At 42.3% G+C, this 13,154-nt stretch overlaps 1 protein-coding gene across 23 annotated transcripts in view; it reads right to left on the bottom strand.

The window, feature by feature from the left end:
* The window catches only part of ATXN1 (ataxin 1), a 312,015-nt gene that overhangs the window by 238,875 nt on the left and 59,986 nt on the right, over positions 1-13,154 (bottom strand). For 21 of the 23 annotated variants that reach the window (XM_068187792.1, XM_068195365.1, XM_068202084.1 and 18 more), the window contains exons 1-2: positions 6,880-6,966; positions 5,900-5,964 (exon numbers count right to left, since the gene is read on the bottom strand). The gene's annotated coding sequence lies outside the window, so the exon portion shown is untranslated. Of the gene's footprint in view, positions 1-5,899; positions 5,965-6,879; positions 7,042-13,154 lie in introns of those variants that run through there. The other 2 variants (XM_068190009.1, XM_068196177.1) reach the window with 2 other exon arrangements.

Below are 13,154 nucleotides of genomic sequence, written 5' to 3'. Positions count from 1 at the left end.
ATAATCCCTTGAAATAAATCAACTTTCCATTGAAATCCTCTCCCAGTTCCACTTCAGACTAAAATGTGCTATCTGTTGCATGATGCTCTTTTATACTTTTGTGGAAACAAAAAAAAGAGAAACAACGTGGCCACTGTGGACTGGAAACAGTTCTACGTAACCCGCATTGTGTATATTAAAGTCTGTCTTTGTATGTTGCACTAACCCAAGATTTCAGTGTTTATTATTAGAACTAAGAAAAATACCTTTGACCAAAAGAATAATTCGACTGACTGAAAAGGATCCCAGCTTGTGTTCGTGTGTGCGTGTGTATCCCATTACTACTCTGCTCACGTGGACTGAAGTATGTGGATGCATTATACTACCTCCCTGGGCAGATGAAGCCCTCAGATATTTTTTCTCTTTCCTCTCCTTTTTTTTTTTCTTTTCCCCCCTAATATCAATTTTCTTCTCTGTGTGTTACAAATGAACCCGAATACATTCACACGTTCCTGTCGAAGACTAAAAGCTGTCACTTCATTTCAGGGAACCAGGCAGCTTTAAACTCAGCTGCAAGAAAGCCCAGATGCTACTACATCTCCAGGGGAAACTTATCTACTCAGAAATGGCAAAACTTCTGAACAATAATAACAAAATACAGCTTGAAGATGCTGATGCCATTCTCCTGTCGGTGCTGAGGTCAGTACTTTGGAGAGTGGGTGCCAGTCAGAAATTGCAGCACTCACAAGACTGACATTTCTGAAAAGCTCTGCTTCTCCCCAAATCTCAGTAACTTTAAATGGTCTGCCAGTTAAATCAGAACAGCTTGGTATAAAGCCTCCAATTTTCTGACAACCTTTATATTCTCTTGGCTCCTACAAGGCCCTAAAGCTGATCGTGTATAATCCTGAACTGAATATAAAATAAATATGAAAACCTGTCACAATTGTAATGTTTTCCAAAGGATATTTCAATAAATAAAAAGAGCTGCATTTTTGACACACAAATGCTCCATATAAAAATCACAGTTAGTTCTTTAAAATGAAGTTACACAATGCAGTGCCAGACTCTGCCCTCTGAAGTTCCCCCTGAGTGCTGGGGAGCAGCTACATCCCCATGACCTGGCTGGCCCTGAAGGTCTCCTGCTCCTTTTCCCCTGCACAGTGGCTGTGCGAATCAGGACTGACACCAGCCCGAGCCAACCCAGCCCCTGAGGAAACCTTCAGCACAGGAGCCTAGGGGGAGGTACCCAGGTTTCCGCCAAGCTGGGACACAGCCCATGGTGTGGCCAGCTAAATCTAGCACTGGCAATAGCTTCCATGCTTGTGGTGCAAATAGAGCCTGAGCAAATCGTGACCTAGAGCTCACCCAGCCTCCATGTCCTTGAAATATGTTGCCTAAGAAAATAACAATTGTTTGCGGAAAGCTCTTCCGCTAAGCCTGCGTTATTTAGCTAGCTACATTAAATGTGTGCCAAGGTGTGGGCTATAAGCTGGAGTGTCCACAGCACTACAGCACGGAAATGAGTTTAAATCACTGACAAACTAGAGCTGATGTCAGGCTCTACTGGCTTCACAGACCTCAGAAACATTTGCAGGTCCAGAACACAGCTATAAGGCCAGACAGAGACATGTAGGTCTAGTAAAGTAGGACCCAAACACAGCAACCTTGTCAATGGACATAGGTGCATTTTGAGTGAAGCTGTGACTAAACTAGCAAAGGATCTGAATACCACTTTGCAGGAAATTTGGAAGACACATCCTGCAAGTCCTGGGATGGTAGCTCACTGTTAAAATCACAAGCTATGTTTGCACAGTACCATTCGCATGGTTGGGAGGGAAGGAATGGAGGCAAGACAAGGCATTTCAAACAGGGAAAATCTGTGTTGTCACTCACAAGGTTTCCAGGTTTGTCTGCAGAGTTCTTTCAATGTGCAGGTTTTAAATGTTACACACCTGTGTCTCATAATCTCCTCCTGGGACCGGGTACAGGCAATTGCACTGGATATAAAACCACAGTTAATTATACACATAGAGCTTTAATTTTAGGTCAGACTTGGTGAAACTATCTGGTTTTCTCCTAGAAGCCCTCAGTGGACAGTTTCTTCACTTAGCTCTGCCACCTTCGGGCCTTCTTTTTAAGTGAGGAGTGCAGCTGAATGCAAGAATTCAAAGCAAAACTCAGCTGAAACCATTATGTTTCATCTGGTTACATGTCAAAACCTCAAACCTTGTGTACACAGGGCTCAAATTATAAACCCATCAGGCCCAACCCCAGAGCTGGACCCAGGTTTGCCTGGAGAGCCCCCGCAAATCTTTTAGAGAAGCTGATACAAGTTTTGAGTTCATAATGACTTGAAAACCCAAAGTGGCCAGGAGACTTTTCCAAGGTCAAACAGTGAGCTAGAGGGGGAGCTAAGAAGAGAACCACAGCCCTGGCCACTTCACACACTGCTACCAACAGAGGTAGAAACTCACTCTGCTTGAACTTCTTACTGCATAGACTTTGCCAAACCACTCAAAATAACCACTTTTTTGCCTGTTAATTGTTTTATTAAGTCACATGGCAATGAATGACTAAAAACTACATCATCTCTCTAAGGATTCAGCTGTGGAAAAAGCATACATTTAGCTGCAGGGTAGTTATTACTGCATAGCTTTGATTTTGCTACACAATGCACACCCTGTTTATGGAAATGCTTACACACTGCTCCAGGTGAAATCATCATCACTTACAGGTATACTCTGAAGCTAAAGGAATGACCTCAGATCCACTCATCTAGACCCCAAATGAGCCCTGTCCACTTATCTGAGTCTCCACAGTGTTCCAACCAAGATGTTGGTTAATGTCCCTTTGGACATTTTTGAATGCCACCCAAATCTCTGCATCTATAACATGAAAATAGAACTTCAAGGTGAGAAAAAACAATTGCAGTTATAATACCTGTCCCTCCTACTGGCTCCTCCATGGCACATGTCTCACTGGGGAGCACTGGGATAATTTCAAGTTCACAGCACAGCATAATGTAATAATCCCTTTCGAATCTACAACATCATGCAGTGGTCACTTATTTGCTGCTCTGCTTGTATTCTACCAAAACTTTAAGACTCTTGGCAATACAGCAAGCAACTACTTCAGGGTGGAGGCTTAATGCTGAAGTACCATCAGGGCTGAGGATTGCTACATATTGCTTTCTAATAGTCCCTGCTGTTTGACACCTGGAGTGGCAGTAAGGAGCTCTGGAACTGTATCCAGAGTTCTCTACCAATAATTGAAAATACTTCTACAATATGGGAGAAAGAGAATGGGGATCAGGGTTCAAGGTTTAGGTCTGTTTAAGGTCTTGGAAACATTTCTGTGGGGTGAAGGGTCAGCATTTTAAAAGTGAAGTATGACTTATATGCACAAGTAAAAACATGAGATTGCAATACATACCTTTTCCAATTCAGATTAATTAGGAGTTTACTGTACTCCCAGCTAGTTTTGCTTGCAGACAATTTCTTTTTTTGAGCTCAGCAGCCAGCACCATATCTAGGGCTAAGCTTTCCCACCATATCATTCCAATAATAAAAGAATTTTTCTGGCTTCCTGTTAAACCATGCACTGATTACAAAATTCTTTTGCTTATTTAAGGCCAGATTCAATAAAAATCCTGTCCAGCTTCTGCATCATGGAAGGCCACAAAAGCCCTGAAATATTTTTGTTTTGAAGCCTGTGTGGGCTTCCATGGTTTGGATGCTGGGTTACTGTTCCAGTGAATGTGGTCCTCATAAAGCTTTTCAAGGTCCTGCTCCATATGGACCTAGTGATTTCTCTTTATTCTCTCCAGTGTGGATTACAATCTACTTCAGAGAATCTCTGATTTATGCCTCTAGCTACAGGCTAAATCCTAGAGGAATAAGTCCTTTTTCATATCAGGTCACATCCTCTGCAGAACACTGACAGAGAAATTCAAGTTTCTGAAAAGCAAGTACCATTTACAAAAATCTGGTTTTTTTTTTTTTTTTATGCTTAAAGTGAATGGTAAAATCTAAAAGGAAATTCAATAAACTACTCATTATCTATCTATATTCATATGACTAAGCTACACGTGGAATGTAGCTTTTATCCTCCATAAAAATGTACAGATGTTCTATAGAAAACTGTATGAACAAACTTTAACCTCACGACTGCTATTATTTTGTAATAAAGGCTTACAGCATAATGTGAGCTTTTTTTAGAATGTAAGTTCCATGTGAGTAGCGTGTTGTTAATTTAATATTAATGCAATGCATCAGGAAGAAGTCTGCACAGAATCTCAAAGACAGAGCATCACAGCGTTGCAGACAGGAGATTTGTGTTGTGGATTTTATTTGTTTCAGCACTCAGAATAAAATTCATTGACCAGGATTCCCATTGCCACAGGGCAGTGGATTCATCTACCGATGTTTTCACATGCCTTGGCATCAGGATTTTGCTGCAGCATTCCTGCTACTGTTCCTGAGAATCATGTGGTTAAGTCACCTTGTACTGCACAGAAAATTTACCTCTCACTGTCAAGTGCATGTGAATGAGCTTCTTTTTTGGGAACAGCAAAAGGCAAAAAGAATCTGAATAAACTTTTGAATTTCTTTTGCTGAACCATCTTTCAGGTAGCAGGTGCAAAGACTTTCACTAAACATGCAGATTGCAAATGCAGTGCCTGCTTTGCATGCAACACAAATGAATTAAAGCAGGGAACAGGACAGAAATCCAGTTTCACCCATAGTTTTCCTTTCTCAGTGCCTGAACCCTCTCCCTTGCAGCATCTGCCATTCAGATTATATATCTTGTATTCCTTTGAGGAGTCAGTTCACTGTCTCATCTCCAAATGCATTGGTGAAGTAATTTATGACTCCCATTATTATAATCGCTTAGCAGCTCCCAAGCATGTAAAAATAGCAACAATAATTTCTCCCACTTTTCCTTCCTTAGCACCCCATAGGAGAAAGAGCTTGATTAAATCTGTAAGGGTTACACTTGCACTTGTGTGTTTCTGTAACTTACAGAGGAAGTTTGACATTTTAGGAAAGTGATGATGTCTACAGACATCTTATGCATTGCAGGAATTCCTCAGTCTAGATAAAACTTCTGGGAAGGTCCTGTGTCCAGAAGCTTCCTTCTTTTACTTGACAATTTCATTGCTTCTGTGAAAGGCACTCATGTGCTATCATGATCATAAAGGATGGCCCAATCTCAGAAACAAAGAAGGCCATTTCCTTCAAAGCCTTCCAGGATCAAGTTTGAAAACCTACCCAGGACTCCATGCAATGAAGCAGAACCTCCATGCATAGCAGGGAGGGAAAAAATGGGGAGATGTTTATGAACAGACCCACGGCAACGTGTGCATGGTAAACTGACAGTCTGCTCCCATTTGTTCCAGTTTTCCAAGCATGTGATTGCAAATGTAGTTATCATTTTATGTGGACCATCGCAGCTGCGCTGCATTCATCAGAGCAAAGAAAACAGTCTGGTCCTTGTGAAATGGATATGGAGTTTTCCTATTTCTGTGCATATTCTGTAGGCAAATACTAAAGCCCAAAAGTTCACAGAGGTGCTATAAATGTCTAACAAAGGCCCTCAGCACCTGGAATAGTTAGGAAAGGAAGAATTTCAAAGCACTCCTCTGCTTCTACAGTCATCATCTAGGTCTAAACAGCCAGGAAAAAGTATCCTGGTTTTTCTAAAGGCATAATTTTAAATCCATTTTGGTTAAACCAGTGTAGAAGACATAGGCATTCTCATATTTCAGTGCAAAACCATGTCTGGTTTGGTTTAAGCTTAAATCTTTTAGGAATTGATTGTGTATTTGCAAATAAGATGGTTTTTAGCTAGCATGGTCAATTTGATTTACATGTCATTTTCAAACAACACTGATACAGCTGCTTAACACAACTGATACCTTTGACTTGTCTGGTTCACTTCTGGCCACTTGCTCTGCAGTGCAATGTCAGCTTCAGGTACCTACTGAGATAATTAGGAGAAGGCAGTAATTATGCTTGCAATAATGAATATGAAAACTTAGATAACATCTACAGAAATGCAGGCACTATAATTCACCATGTGATCTCCTCAGCTCTCCAATGGTTTCACATGTGTATGGAAGAAGCCTTGTCAGCTTCCAGAGATGAGGAGTTTGGAAACAGGAAGACAACTGCTCTTTGTAACTCCTCTAGGTCCACCTTAGGAGAAGGAAGAGAATGCTTTCAAGGAGTTTCCTCTGATATGCACAGTTCCTCCATACATGTTAGCAGCATTTGATGGGCTACAGTATCAAATATCAAGAGCGATCCAATAAAAAATTATGCACTACCCGTTTTTCACTGGCAAAAGTTACAAGGGTAGTAACAGGACCCTGTGGAACCCTGAAACTTCAGTAATGGGTATCAAGTTACTGACTGCCTCACAGCTGATGCTAGAGATTAATTTTTGTCAACTTGATTAGCAGAGGACAGCTAAAGTTTGGGAGGTAGCTGTAGTATCTCACTCTTTGAAAGACTGATCCATGAATGAAGCTTACCAGGCCACACATTGGCTGGAAGATTAGATGGAAGATTCAAGTCAAAGGGGACTATCACAGCCTCCATTTACTGAAGCCCCAAATACCTCATTTCCATGTCCATTTGCTCAAACCTGGAAAGACTGTGTTACTTTTCTTCTCCTAATTTAGCTTGAGTGCCTGGGATGTTTCAGCAGAGGCTGTGAAACAAAACACCTCATACAAAAGATGTGACAAGGTGAGTAGTGTCAGCTGAGGTATATAAAGCAGTATTAAGCTACTTCTGCAATGTCAGATGAGTAGACATCTGGCAGTGGCAAGGTACACTGCAGTACTTTGCATCCATGTCTGTGTCAGGCAATATTTCTAACACTGGTACTCACTGACTGTCTTGCAGATTTTCTGCTCAAGCATTTTGTGCAGAACTAGGAGGAGACAGAAGAGCAGGAGCTGAAGGCTGAGAAGCCTGGCAGTAGATGTATTTCTGTCTCCCTGATCTTTTCTGTTATTCCAAAAAGTTTTCTAAAACAATAGGCAACACAACAGAATTGTCGGGTTGGCCTGCTTTGTACCACTCCAACCACATGCTTTTTACAATATGCTCCTTCAACAGAATGGCTGATTGCTTAAACAGCAAAGCACGCTGAGCATTAGATATTTCTGTCAGATTACTGAGACTTATCAGGTGGGAAGGATTTTCCTCCTCCCCGCATCAGTGACCATTTGTTCCTTTGAAATTAATTTGAAAAACATTCTGAGGAGAAGTATTTCCCAAGCAGTTGATGCTCCTATCTGCTACAACCTGTGCTCCCTTTGGGCTAGGCTGAAAATGCTTCTCCTTCTCCTGTTACAGGGATCAGAACTGAACCCCTGCCTTGGCTGCAGTTTCCCCTGCTTGCCATCACACCTTGCACAGTCACACTAAATGATGAAAGTGACAAGGACACCACACATTTCTCTGAGTTCCATCCCTGCTTTTTTAGATGAGGAACACTGCCACATCCCCCATTAAGCTCCACATATGCTATTAAAAGAAAACGACCATCACTAAAAACAACCCGGTGCCTTCTATGCTACAAACTCATGGGCAAACTATTAATCTATTAAAAATTTTCATTAAATAATTGCTCCCAGCTGAGGCTTACGAAAGGCCCTGCCAGGCCAAAATGTCAGCTCATTTATGGGATTTATTATTACAACTGTCAGGCCAGAAGGGTTTGCTGCAGCAGATCCATCAGGCATGCTCGGACAGGAGCTCCTGCCTTTGGGCCAGCTGCTTCAAAAACAGAACCGACAAATGTCAGATGTCAAGTTCTCATTTCAGGTCCTACCTCTTCCCTTTCAATCACCATGGATCAATGGATCAGTTGAGCTGTTTAACAACTGGTAAAGACCACCTCAGACAGGGTAAGCATCAGTGGTTGTTCAGCTTTTAGAGCTGAGAGAGGTCTTTGTCTCAGCTTTCTCTATTTTTAAAGTACTAAAGCATGGCTTCAAGGGCTTGTGACTCAATCGGCAGGGGAGGGGCAAGCTGGAGGATGAGGTGTACTTTCCTCAAGGTGGTGGCTGCTCACTATAGCCATGTGCTTCGGGAAAGGTGGCTGAGGGCATCTGTAAGCTGCAGGTCTGTTCAGGAGTCACAGGCTAAAGCTGGTGCAAAGAGAGGATTGCACTTGGGTTTCATAATGGAGCTCATGGAAGTCAGTGAAAGTTGAACTGCAGCCAAGGTGGAGAGCCATGTAGAACAGATGTCTTTAAAAAGGATAAAACAAACAAACAAAAAAATACTAAGAGTCTGAGTTAGAACTCTTGTTCCACGTTAAATCTGTAAAAAGCCCCAAAGTGCTCTATAGTGGCTGTCCCAAACACTTAAATTCCACATGTATAAAGTAAAACACATTTGCATTGCTAATTTATTAAAGGACTTCTTGACCCAAAGTCAAATACTAGCACAAGTCTTCTGCCTGGAAAAGCTCTGATAAGTGTGCTCTTTAACTCTCTCGGTGAACGTTCAGTAATGCTCCTTTTAAAAGTACATATGCTTCTTCTCATGTCTGATGCTAATTATCTTATCAGATAACAGGCAGCCCTGTGCTGAGTAGGTATGTAATATATTAGCCTTGGGGAGGGTATTTAAAAAAAAAAAAAGCCTTATCTTTCAAGTAGATTTGAAACTGTGTATGATCTTTCTGAGTCTGTGGAAACTTTCCTCTGCAGCACAGATTTTATATAAGGGAGTCATTGAAGAAAAAAAAAAAAGTCCCAGACCCATACAGCTTTCAGACTGCAATTCTCCAGGTTGTTCCTTTCTGTGGAATTTTCTCCTCTATAAGTATTTTGGAATGACATACAGGTTAAATTGTTCATCTGGCAGGGAAAGCAGCTTTGGTAATTGTAAGTTTACATTACACTATAAACAATCGGATTAGAGTAAACAGATGACCCGTATAAATAAAATGTCACCGCTTAGTTCTCCTTTGTGACTTGTATTCTGATACCACTACTACTGCTTTTACTACAACTACTACTACTACTACTAGGCTTCAGCTGACAGCTCAGCCTGAAACCCTTTATTCATCTTTATTACTACTTCAGCTGTTTTGAGAGCAAAAAGGCATGGAGGACTTATTGGCCAGAGGCTCTCTAACGTAGCAGGCCTGCCCGGGAAATCAATATGCCGCACTCAAAGAGCACAAAGATGGATTGTGAAGCCGGGGCTGGCGAAGGAACGCGGGCTGCATCTGGAAGGACACGGAGACAGCCAGTTCTGCTCCGCCAGAAGCCTCCCAGACCGCGCATGTTTGCACACCAACCTCGTGGCACCCTTCCAAGACAATTTGTGAACCTTGGTTCACACCATTTTCAAAGTAGGTCATACGCAGTAATCTCAGCCGAGGAGAGATACCCTGTCAGCAGCAGCGGCTGCGAGGAGGGCGATAGCTGCGACCAATGAGCGAGCTGGTGCAAGCGGGGAGCCGGGAGCTCGCAGGGCGCCGGGGCTGGGGCCAGCTGCAGCCAAGGGGCTCGCCGGGCTCACACGGCTGACGGGCGGGCTCCCACACACCCAGCCTCTAGTCATTTATAGCTGTACAGGCACCCGCTGTTCTCCTGGACACAGCCACCGGCACGGCTTAAACATTAACCCGAATGAAAATACAGTAGGAGAAGAGATCTAACCTTTACTGCGCTCTGTTTTCCTGACAGCAAGAATCACAGCTGATTCTGAACCAGGGGATTTAAATTTACTACGAGCTTTGGATTATTGCTTCCTAATGTGCTTCAGTCACCTGCCCCTGCTCTGACAGTCAAAACACAGCCTTGAAGGTAGCTGTGTTGACAGAGAGGATTCCTAAAGCACTTACAGTTTCCTGCATTTTCCTGTATCCCATGCTTAAGCTGTTTTAGGGCCATGGAATTAAGAATGGGCACATTTAAAGGTGTATTTTTGAAAAATGGTGTCCAGGAAAATAAATGCAGAAATGAGCATTCATATTCGTTTTCACACTACAACAATATAAAGACCATAGAGAATTACCAGTTTCAAGCAGCAGCACAGAACTTCCCAGGCATAGGAAGTGCTGGGAACGCTTTGCCTTTAAACACAGCCTGCACACCATCAGAGATGACTTGATGCTAGAAAGCTAAAGGATTGCCTGAAGAGTGCCACAGTGTTATGCAATTCATTTTTTTTTTTTTAACGGGTTAATTTTTAAACAGGCTCAGTTTAACCTTGTTTCTGGTCAATAGTTACATGAATCTGAATGAAAATATGCTCTCTGGAGAAATCCACTCCAATATAACAGGCATGCATCATTTTTAGCACTGAAATCAACACTGAAACAGCAGAGCTGGACAAACATTGCTTTTTTTGAATCTGGCAAGTAAGAGGAATGACTTTCCTCCATTTAAAAAGCTGTGCTCTTTCCTTTTTCTTTCCCTGTGATGTGTCAGACTAGAAATCTTAAACAAAAAGGAGAGATTTCTGAAGGTACCGTACTCTTTGCAAAGAGAGAGGGGAGAGACAGTCCCTTGAAAACCAGCAAAAAGGCTGATGTTCCATGCAAGAAAGAGTGCACAAAATGACTGTCTGCTCCACTGGAAGTGACCTACCTGGTCAATAGCTTGTCCAGGGAATTGTAAGACATGCAGAAACATGCCACGATGTGCTACTGTTATCAGCTAAAAGGGTGCTGTAATGACTTTCTATGCAAATATACAGAAAAATCCATAAATCTGAGAAGGGTTATCACTCAGGACATCATCAAGGGAACAATTTATTCTCTAACATGGGATGTGATACTTTCCTGCCAAAATTGCATTGCTTGTTTGTTATCACTAAGCTTTGAAAAAAAAGTAACCAACAGAAATCCCTTCTGCTGCTGCCTCTGGAAAATAAAATCCCTTTTAAGTAAAACTGTAATAAAGAAAACCCCCAGACACTTCACTATTTTTTCCAAAATGACAAATAACTCTAGCTGTAGTTACAAATGGTCTCAGTATTGTATAATTTTGGGTCATGTGAGTTTTATTACTTTTCAGACTAGCCCAGCCAGCTGCTGGCAGTTGTCATTTTAGGGCTGAGAGCAAACTACTTCGAAAACAAATTTGTTCAGAAATCTTTTTAAAGTGATACAGGAAAAAATCCTTTGTGTTTTTCCTTTTAGCTTGGATGTAACCTCTTTTTTTCTTCAGTCTTTGAAAGGAATGAGTCTCCAATGCTAAACAGGTCACAGAGTAATTAGGCATCCACCTGAAAATTAAACACACATTCAAAAGCTTAACTAACAGCATTTACTAATTCATAACAAGTATATGTCACTCAGTTTTTTCATGGTTGATCATTAGGATGTAAGCAAAACCAGATCACATCAAACCCAGAGAACAAACGCTGTAATCTTTCAGCAGGGTTAAAAGGAAAGATACAACAGCAAGATGATGCTGTGTTGATGGAGCTGATCCAATACTGCAGGGCAACCACAGCAAGTCCTATGTGTTTGAAATCTTTGTGTTAAGGGGGGGATGGTCTCTGGGGCTACTCAGAGAAAAATCAGTCCCGAGGCCTGGCCAAGGTCCTGTGCTTGGACAGGTCAGCAGAGTAATTTCATGTCTGGGCCACCCTGAGATCAAACCTGAATGGCTACTTTCAATGTTGTAAACTCCTGTCTGAATTGAAAAGACAGGCAAAAACTTTGGCAAACCCTTTTATGTTCAGTGCAGAGCCAAATTTACTATCTGTGACATGCACATCTTCTTGCTCTGGTGTCACTAATTATTTTTTATTAGCATTCTATGTTTTCCCTCACCTTTCATAGCACAGGTTTGGCAGCAGCATTTCAGATGCACAAAAGGAATCGAATCTACATTTCCTTTACAGAGTGAAGGTGTTTGAGTTAGTAACATCTCTTTTACAGATTTCCTTGGTGGTAAAAAACATTTTTCTTTGAGAGAGGAATGCACAAAGCTGGCAGAGATCAAAGGCCCAGTGAAGAAGTTGAAAGGACCTCAGCATGGTCTTTGCAGGGGTGCACAGTGGCACAGAAGAACTGTGAGCTAACATAGCTGGTTTATACATGACCTGCCTGCCTCCAGCTGAGCACTTGCTGTGACCGAGTTTGGGAATTTTTTGGAACAAGTGCTGCAGAACTCCAGTAAACTGGCACTGGCTGAGGGAGATCTTGGCCAATGCTAAGACTGAAGATGGATTAAAGGTGACTTCAGTCAACCTTTGCTTCCTTATGCCAAGTTCTCTAAGATCAGCACAGGTAAGACTGAGTGCTAAGCTATTATTTATTGCCTCTTGGATCTGCTGCTGCAGTAGGTTTGAAGACTAGCATGACCTGGCTCTTCCCAATTACCTTTGCACTTGGCAAAAGCTGTGGCCTCACAGTGTTCCAGATACCCACTGTGTCAGGGATAGGAACCCCCTACACCACTTCCCAGACAATTTTTAAACCGAGCTAAAGCTTTTCTCCCATTAAAGTATTTTTAATATGGTTTCTGGACTGCTCTAGTTAGGCTTGGAGGATTTCACGTGGTCTCTTCTGGCTATGATCAGCAGATAGCTAGACCGGAGTAGGGTAGAGCTAAAAAATGGGATTGTTACTAGTGCATGTTCAGTGGCACACACATACTGACATGCTAGAGAAGGGTTTCCATGTCAGTACTGACTGATGCACCTGCAGAAGTGCTACTGAGGGTTCACTGGGGCCTCACAGTTCATGGTGGCCAGAAAGAACAGTCTCTACCAAGCCAGGTGGTTGAAAGTGTGCATAATGAAATTGTAGAGTACAATTTTGTTCTGTTCACCTCTTTTTCCTCTCTTGAGTTGCCTCAACTCTGCTATTGGGAGCACTGGAATAAGGCTGGTGTAGGAATGCTAGGGAAGTCAATGGATTTATACTGCTATAACTAGAAGCAGAAGGTAGCTTAGAGGCTCAAAGATCTAAGCTTGTGTGTTACCCCGACCGTTTCTGACCAAAGTGCTTAGCTGACCGCCACTGGATTATCATGTGTTTCACACTTCCTGCACTCACAATGTCAGCTCTCTCGGGAGCCAAAGAGCTGCTCCTGCACCCCATTCATTCATGACAGGTAGCACAATTGCTGGCTCAGCCTGAAGATCTCCATGACCCAGGGCCATGAGCATACCAGGGCTTTT

Source organism: Anomalospiza imberbis, chromosome 1 (assembly GCF_031753505.1).
Source record: "Anomalospiza imberbis isolate Cuckoo-Finch-1a 21T00152 chromosome 1, ASM3175350v1, whole genome shotgun sequence".
NCBI lineage: Eukaryota > Metazoa > Chordata > Aves > Passeriformes > Viduidae > Anomalospiza > Anomalospiza imberbis.
Note: the sequence above shows the minus strand (reverse complement) of the source record. Positions and strands in the feature narration are given on the sequence as shown.